This window comes from Arachis stenosperma, chromosome 6 (assembly GCF_014773155.1).
Source record: "Arachis stenosperma cultivar V10309 chromosome 6, arast.V10309.gnm1.PFL2, whole genome shotgun sequence".
NCBI classification, from domain to species: Eukaryota; Viridiplantae; Streptophyta; class Magnoliopsida; order Fabales; family Fabaceae; genus Arachis; species Arachis stenosperma.
This window is the reverse complement of record NC_080382.1, coordinates 27,710,154-27,720,010: the sequence shown is the minus strand read 5'-3', so window position 1 is coordinate 27,720,010 and position 9,857 is coordinate 27,710,154.

Below are 9,857 nucleotides of genomic sequence, written 5' to 3'. Positions count from 1 at the left end.
TGTGCCTTATGAGATAACAACTTAGGCATTTATTGCCTTCAATGTACGTGTTTAATGTTATAATTTGACAATTTTGTGACTTTATTAATCTTAATAACATGCTCGTTAACTAGTAACATAACATACTCGTTAACTAGTAATGTAACATACACGTTAACTAGTAATATAGTATTTTCATTTAATCATAATCTTGGATATTATTTTTTTTTTTTTTACAAAACAGTGCCCCAACTTGATTTTCTTGACTTAGTGACTTTTTCGAGAATACTCAAGTTTGATGGACTAAACCCAAATAAAATTTTCGCACTGAGTACTTTGGTTTGTTTTGTGGAGAAATTCTTTTTCTATTTTCTCGAGTAGCTCTTAGCTATTTTGAACTTATTTAGGATAAGTTTATTTAAACTTTATTGCCTTTAAATTTTATAATTGCGCTTTACATGTTATCATTCATCCGATATTAGTATAACAACATTTTTAGTGATTACCATTGAATCAATATCATATTAACGAGATAATGACTTCATAACCTCGCTTAATGAGCATTTAATGGATTTTATTCTTGTCCAAACAGTTTTTAATTTAACAAACTCATGACTTAATAACCTTACTTAACAAGAATTTAATGAGTTCTATTATTGTCTAGAATACTACCCCAACTCGGGTCTTTTGACTTTTCGACTTAGTCAAAAGTAGCCAAGTTCGTTGGACAAGCCGAGTTTATTCTCAAAGCGGTCCTTATATGAGGAGGAAGTTAGCTTTGTTTTCCAACATTTCGATTTCAACTGATGGAGACATCTCAAGATCCCAACTTCTTTTGGTTGTATTCTCTCAAAGGAGTTTCAACTTGTTGTGTTCATCAATAAATACTTAATGACCGAGGAAACCAAGTCAGGATTGCCTTAGTTGTCACTTGCGAATACTCTGCCCGAGTTTAGAGGATGCTTTTTTCCTCAGTTACTTATGTCAGAAATACTAAGAAAGAGATCTCAAATCTTCGATATGAGTATGTGAATAGAGAGAACGAGCTTAAGAGCTCTACAACTCAGATTTCAGAACTTTAATGCTTCTCTCACATCCTTACAAAAAGAGAACACCACCATTCGGGATTGGTGCTTTCAAAAATAGAGAAATTATTGAAATGATTTAGTTATCTTTTTGTAAAAAATTTTTTAAGTTTATTAAACTCAGTTATTTTTACTTTTTTGTGCTTTGAACTTAGTGCTTTGGGATTAAAACACTTTCCGTTCTTAGTATTTTGTATTTAAACACCTTTTGTGTTTAATGTTTTGAACTTTTCCATTCTGTAAGAGGCAAGTTTATTTCATAAACTTAATTGCCTTTGATTGTTTCTTTATTTAAGCTAAGTCTAATAGACTTTATTACTTAGTTATAATTACGTTTTAATTTATTGTACTATTTTTTTATATCAGTGCATTTTGAATCATGCAATAACATTCAAAATAATGACATTAAAGTATTCAAATAAATTAGCATTATGAAATTGTTATAAAATCAAATGCTGAATTCAAATACAACTTAATGAGAATTATAATTGAAAACATAGTGGGGCCTCGTTAAAAATCTAAATTAATAGGAAAAGAGTATATCTTATTCTTTCATCAATACTTCTTAAAAGTAGTACCTTTTGAGATGTACAACATTCTATGTTTTCGGAACTTCGATACGGTCAAGATTTTTTAACTTGTATAACCTCTTCCCAAGTTTTTTTTTTCATCTTAAAGGGTCCCTTCCAATTGGGGGCCAGCTTTCCTTAAGTTTTCAAGGTACCGACGTCAGCCTGTCTCAATACTAGGTTTCCTAGTTGAAAGTTTTTGGGCCTTACTTTGGTGTTATATTTCTTTGTAATCCTTTGTTTTAATTCTTGTTCAGCTAAATTAGTTGCTAACCTTTTTTTAATTCTTGTTCAGCTAAATTAGTTGCTAACCTTGCTTCATCACTAAGGTCAATATCTATACGATAATCAGAACTCTTGAGTAGCAATATCGAACTTGGTTCTCCAAATTTTTATTCGGGTCTAGTCTCGGCTTCTCTTGAACTCGAAAGTCCAAGTCTACTAAAAATACTCCAGTGGAATCTTTGACTTTATCCCTTAAGGTCAAACTTACTTTTTTGAACTTTAAAGAAGCTACTCGATTTTTTTGAATAGTGACTACACGACCTTCAGAGGTCAGTACTTTATCACATAACTTTGCTAGTATAAACAATAGCAACTCAATCTTCTTGAATAGTGACTACACGACCTTCATAGGTCAGGACTTCATCACATAACTTTGTTGGTATAAACAACAGCTATATGATCTCTTCGGATAATGACTACATGACCTTCAGATGTCAGGACTTCATCACAGAAATGCAAATAAGTCATTTGTTATCTTCCTTTTCAGATCACATCGTAAGCTGTTGAATCCTTTAGGATCATATTTATTTTCTTTTTTCCCAACTTGTGGTGTTGACGACCTTGGGATTGAGGATTGCCCCAAACTTCTAGCCTCATTAGATGCAAAAGCTGGTTTTTTTCTTTCCAAGTCCACTAAAAATACTTTAGTAAAATCTTTGACTTTATCCTTTAAGGTCAAACTTGTTTTATTGCACTTTATAGCAACTTCTTGATCTTCTCAAATATTGACTACACGACCTTTAAAGGTTAGGACATTATCATATAACTTTGTTAGCATAAACAGCAACTACCTGATCTCCTCGGATAATGACTACATGACTTTCAGATGTCAGAACTTTATCACAGAACTTTGTTAGTATAAATGATCACATCATTTATTTTCTTCCTTTCCAGATCACATTGTAAGCTATTGAATCGTTTAGGATCACGTTTATTGTCTTCCTTCTGACCTTGTGGTGTTGACAACCTTCAGGTTGAGGACCACCCCAAATTTCTGGCCTCATTAGATGACGAAGCTGTATTTTTTCTTTTAGTCAAAACCACCTTTAAGACTTCTTCATCTCACATATATTCCAAGGCGATCTGATGAATTTTCTCCATAAAGTTCACATCCTTAAAAGTCAAGTGCTCATAAAATCACATTCAAACAAACCAACGAAATGACAAACTCCAGTATTCTAAACCTCGCAATTTTTGAATCCTGGAGGAACTTGTAGTTCCTGATTGGTAAGTAGGGTGATATCAGTTTTATGTCCATCATCTTAATTTTATTGTTTCTTGAAAGGATATTTGGGTTGATTACTAATTGTATTTTGTGATCAGCTATGGAACCAACAGCGTAGGATCCCCACAGATGGTATCAAATGTTCGTACTTTTTGATGAGGTGACGAGCTAATGAGATTTAGAGATCCTAATCTGACAACGTCGGAACCAGGCCAAGAGGTAACCTGCAAAATACTCTTATGGTTAAATCAATAGTGTTTTAGGTGATAATGTATTAAAAAGAAGCTATCAGCCAAGTTTTTCTTTTTTCCTTATGTGTACCTTATGAGGTAATGGCTTAGACATTTACTACCTTTAATGTATACGTTTAATGCTATTATTTGACAATTTCATGATTTTGTGACTTTAGTAGTCTTAATAACATAGTCGTTAACTAGTAACGTAACATACTCATTAACTAGTAACGTAACATACTCGTTAACTAGTAATATAGTATTCTCATTTAGTCATAATCTCGAATATTATTTTTGTCTAAAACAAGGACAATTTACATGACTAAAATAAATGGAAATAAATATTACGCAAATGTCTTAAACTAAAAGTGGTTACACGTTCTGTCTTGAACAACTATATATAAATCGAATTAATTAAATTTAATTTACCAAAAATGTATGTAAATCGAAACAATTACATTCGATTTACTAGGATAGAGAGCAAATCAAAATAAATCTTACTGAGAAGATTCAACTTACTATGGTGCCGAAGTAATTCGAAATAAGTAGTTAGAAGCATTCCCTCCATATAAATCGAATAAGATAGCTTCGATTTACGTTTTGATGCATTTGGAATGGTATCGAATCAATTATATTCGATTTACTTGAAAGGCACAATTCATATAAATCAATGCTTATCAATTCGATTTATTATTGGACTCCCAGTATAAATTTACGTTCTTTATTCAAATATCCATCCAGTTCATATTTAGCATTGGATTTGGATTGATGGCTAGTATAAACCCATATCACAAATATCATTTAGTTCTATCATTTGTTTTGATTATGAGAATATTTTAAATTATTCATTCTACACTTTGACTTAGATTATAAGAGCGAATGAAGACAAAAATTTACCATATATTTTTGAATTAAAAATATCAATGAGATACTATTAAATATAATTTAATTTATGACAATTAAAAATAACATATTTATAGATTTTAGATTAATCCAATATTATCATATTTCACTTTCATTCTACTTAACATATGATTTATGCTCTAATCATGAAATTATAAAAGAAAATAATATTAAGTAGTGATAATGAGTAAAAATAGTGTCATTTACATAAGTACTCAAAATAAAAAAATTAAGTTAGAAGTATAATTTAGACTTTAAAATAAGTTCAATAATATTTATACACAATTTCATAATGATTAATTTAGTATCTAACTTTTTATGTATATATAATATTGTTGCTAAAATTATGTGTAATAACAGTATAAGAATACCAAAAATCTCTAAGATAAAGAGTACAAAAAATACTAAAAAATTTATAATAATAAAAATTCAAAAGTAATTAAAAATATTAAAAAAGAAATCAAAATCTAAGAGTAAATTGAATACAACTGATTCGATTTATCATTCCAAACGCATGAAAATGTAAATCGAAGCTACCTGATTCAATTTATATAAAGGGAATTCATACTAAATCGAATCTTCTCAGTACAATTTACTTTGATTTGCTCTCTATCCTAGTAAATCAAATGTAATTGTTTCGATTTACGTTCATTTTTGTTAAATCGAATTTAATTAATTCGATTTATATATAGTTGTTTAGGACAAAACGTGTAACCATTTTTAGTTTAGGACGTTTGCGTAATATTCATCCCCATTTATTTTAACCATGATAATTACACTAAATTTTAGTTACGGAATATAAAACTTTAGTCTCCTAAGTTTTTTCAGAAAATAGAGACATATGAGACTAAAATTTTTAGAAATAAAGACTCAAATTCTAATAATATTTCTCTTCAAAAATATATTCATTTAACTTTTTAAATTTTAAATATATCTCTCAATCTCTATATTTATCTTAAACTATAACTAAAATTGAGACATAACTCAATCCAATATATTTTATACTAAATATAATACAGAGACTTAATTTAGTCCGTCTCAATCTCTTAGTCTCAGTTTCTCAGTCATAATCATCCATTCAAATGCAACCTTATAGATGATATAAAAATAATGAATACAAAAATTTATTTGACTATGAAAATAAAAGCATATATAAAAAATTGTTTAGAAATTTATTCTGTATTTTCTACACTACAAAAATTCTTCATTTTTATGTTGTTTTATTTCTATTTTTGTGCTTCAAACTCATTCTTTCTTTTTTTTATTTGTTCAAACTCATTATCTAAGCTAATTTTTTCCACTATAAAAATATTGTTGGTATTTTTGTTAGGAATGAGGATATTTTGTCTAATTCCAGATGGGTGGGCATGCCATGTAGGGCAGAGGCAACAAGTGGAGCGCGTGCTGAGTCAACACGTGGAGGGCGTGTTTTCAACACATGGGGGTATTCTGCACACGTGTCATGCAATGATTCATTGGTGTTGTAATATGTGACTTGCGTATTGGGTGGACGCCCTATATAAGGGGAAGTTCGTTACCATTTTATTGCGAAAATGACAGTTGTTTGAGTGTATTTGTGGTGTGATGGTGGGTACTTCAAATTTGGTGGTGTATCAAAATAGTGAGATTATACAAAATGCTCATGACGGAGTGAGCTTTGTGTGTGAGAATCCATTTTTGTTTATGGTTTCATGGACCATGACGTTCATAGAGCTTCAAAACGGTCTCCATAAAAGCATAGAGAATGATATGTTGAAGGCATTGAGCAATATTCTGTATCGAAATCCCATTATAGTATTTGGTAGTTGAATTCAATTTGATATTACATCAATCATTGACGAACCAAGTATGCAGCATATATTTCAAATTCACTGGCAGACTCAGGGGCAACAACCAAAGATTAGGTTGTATGTTGAGTTTGAAAATATAGAGAAAGATGGGATTCAGCATAATTCAAATACAGAAAATGATAGAGCTGAAGTGTACAAAAGAATAATAGTGATAACAAAGAAGACTTCGAAGCTATGCATGAAGCTGGCGACGAGGATGAAGATGTTGATGTGGGAGGTGAGGCAGTAGTGGAAAACGTAGTGGTTCCTCCGCAATCAGTCAATCGATGGACATTCCACCTTTTATGCGTAACTTGGATCTTGACATCATGCATGCACCAGAATTCTCTGAATATGCAAACATAGGTACGTGAGGAGTGAGTAATACATTTTTCTTAATTTATATTTTGGATGGATTAATGAATTACAATTTTTTTTGTAGGTGTTGCTGATCTTGAGGATAGAGAGTTTAGGATCGGAATAGAATATAGTTCTAGAAAGTCAATTATCACAGCAATTAGGAGTTACACTATCTAGAGGAATCGACTATAATGTTTATTAGTTTGAGCCACAGACGTTCTATGCAAAATGCAAGACGTATGACCGTGGGTGCAACTAGCTTATCCAAGCCAGCTTGGTACAAAAAAAGGTTATTGGGAGATACAGAGATACAAGGTAGGTACACGTATACCACGAGAACGATTTGACGGGATAATAGTTGGATTCAGACATACTTGCTGAGGCTATATGGCCATTGGTTAAGACTGATCCATCCATGAAGGTGAAATCTATAATTGCAGAAGTCCAATCAAGATTCAACTACACCATCAGTTACCGAAAGGCTTGGTTGGCAAAGCAGAAGTTCATAGCCAAAATTCTCGGTAGTTGGGAAGAATCTTACTAAGTTTTTCCATGGTGGCTCTCACTTATAGTTCAGAAAATGCTTGACTTAATTGTCCAAATATAAACACGACCCTTATATAACGGAAGTGAGGAGGTGGACGGTGTCAGGATACTTTACTGCATATTTTGGATTTCAATTTCATGCATTAGAGTGTTCAAGTATTGTAAGTCTCTAGTTCAGGTTGATAGCACACACCTTTACAGAAAATACAAAAGTGCCTTTTAGTTGCTGTTGTACAAGATGGGAACTAAAACATTGTGTCTATTATTTTTGCTATCGTGAAGGGAGAGACCACTGATGTGTGACACTTTTTCCTTAGTAATTTACAAAGGCATGTTGTTAGAAGAGACAACATGGGTATAATCTCAGACCAACATGACTCAATTCGGGCAGTAGTAAATCATAGAGGAGGTGATTGGTAACCTCCAAAGGCATGATGGATGTTTTGTATTGAGTACATTGGTAGCAACTTCTTAAGGGCATTCAAGGCCCTACACTTACAAAAGTTTGTTGTCAACATGAGGTATTCAAGGACAGTGGAAGAGTACAACATCAACTACAAGAGGTTGAAAGAGCAACGCGAGGCATATGCCCGGTGGTGCGATGCCATCAGAGTTAGAAACTGGGTATTGGCATTTGACGAGGGACACTGATAGGGCTACATGATGACAAACCTTATTGAGTGCATTAATTCAGTGCTAAAGGGTGCCTAGAATCTTCCTATTTTGGCACTCTTCCAAGAAACATATTATTGGTTAAACGATCTATTTAAGTAGAAGAGTGCTGAGGCTCACGATTGCAAGCGTGCTAAATTTACTTACTCTGAATTTGCCACTTAGTGGATTGAAACAAATATGCAATGTGCAGGAAATATAGTTATGCACTAGTTTGATAGACGAAATAAGGTGTTTGAGGTGCGCGAAATGCCTAATAAAAAAGTGTTAGTAGTTGATCTTGAGCAACAAACGTGTGACTGCAGACATTTTCAGGTGGAACGACTACCATGTCAACACGTTATTGCTTACTATACTAACCAGTGCCTCGATTGGCAGGTCTATGTGAATGATGTGCACAAGATGTCAGAGGTTCGCAAGGTCTACAAAAATAAGTTTGTCCCATTAGGTAAGTCATGGCCTGCTTTTTTGGGGCCGACATTGGTCACTAATCCCACCTTGAGGCAAACATCGAAAGGTCGTCCCAAATTAACCCGCTACCTGAATGAAATGGATTCACGAAAAATGCGTGGTCCTCGGATATGCCGTCTCTCTGGTAGACAAGGTCATAGCCACAATCGATGTGCTCAGCGTGCTAGACAGAGTGGAGTTAGTGGTAGTGGTGATCCCTAGATCTTTGTTGACCATTGTGTTTGTATTTTTATCAATTAATATCTTTTTTAGTTGTTGTGTTTGTATTTGTAAGTTAATTTTATAAATTAATGTCTTGGTTGTTGTGTCTGTATTTTTTTAAGTTAATTTTATAAATTAAATTCTTTGAATTTATATGTTAACTTTGTGAATTATTATAGTTGAGAGTTTTTGTTAATTTTACAAGTGAATAAATAAACTCATTTAATAATAAAAAACTGAGACAATAATTTAAAATTTGATACACTAAACATACAAAAGATTAACTAAAAATTACATTAACTTAAATATGAAACAATAAACTTATACAACCTTCTACTAAACCCCTGCTTACTTCTTTCCAAGAATCCAGTTCACTCCCTTGCCAATCAAGCCCTGATCGAACCGCAATGGAATAAACCTATCAAGTGGATTTCTCTCTGTCTGTATGTTATATGGATGACCCTGAACTAAAATACTGACATCCGGGGTGGCTGACCCACCTGTCTCTTTCGAAGCAGATATACCAGGGTTGTACTCGTCAATAACCTTCTGCTGTGTCATGTTCAAATCAAGAGTGCTCGGCCCAGTAAGTGGTGGATTGAATAAGATAAATCGAATATCATATGCGGAACGATGAAGACACTCTTTCGGGAATTAATCGACTCCTGACTTAAAGTGCGATCAGAACTAGACACCCTTCGATGAAAGGCCACATCTACTAAAGCTCGAGATGGTTGTGCCAACTCATGCAGATCAGCAGTGGTCCAATCTGGAAAACCACACACACCAGTCAACCCATTGTTGGATATGATCATCCCATCAAAGGCAATATGCGATTGGATCGATAGAAAGTCTGAGTATAGGTGACTAGGCTAGCTGTGGTGGTTGTGACAGTTGTGCTGGCTGTGATGATTGGACTAGCTGTGGTGGCTGGGTTGGCTGTGGTAACTGTGACGGTTGTGCTGGCTGTGATCTAGTGGCTGTGGGCGATAATAGGAAAATGGTTGAAATACTACTTATTGAGGAATTTGCTGTTGCTGAGGTGGTTATTGAGGAACTTGCTCTGACCATCTCAGCCATACTTTAAATAAACCCATGTACCAATCATGGTAATCAACAGACAGTCTAAAGTCCCAAATTGAAAGGGGGTGCTGCTCTCTGATAAATTCATATTTTACGATTATTTTTTGGCTTGAAAAGAGTGGATTTTATCGAGAAAAAACTACCAAAAGTACCCATAAAGTTTACGAACGCTGACAAAAATACCCATAAACTAAGAAGATTAACGCTGTACCCATGAAAGATGGATTCCGTATGAAAAAAGTATCCAAATCCTAAAGTTTTGTTGATTTTTTAATAAAATTCCTAAACTACCCTACACTCAACCTCAACTCACTTTTTCAACCTTTCATAACCCAATCTGCACCAACCTTTGCCATGGAGTCCGAAACTACTCCTACAACAAACCAGACCGAAATCAATGATGGTGGTGGTGGTGG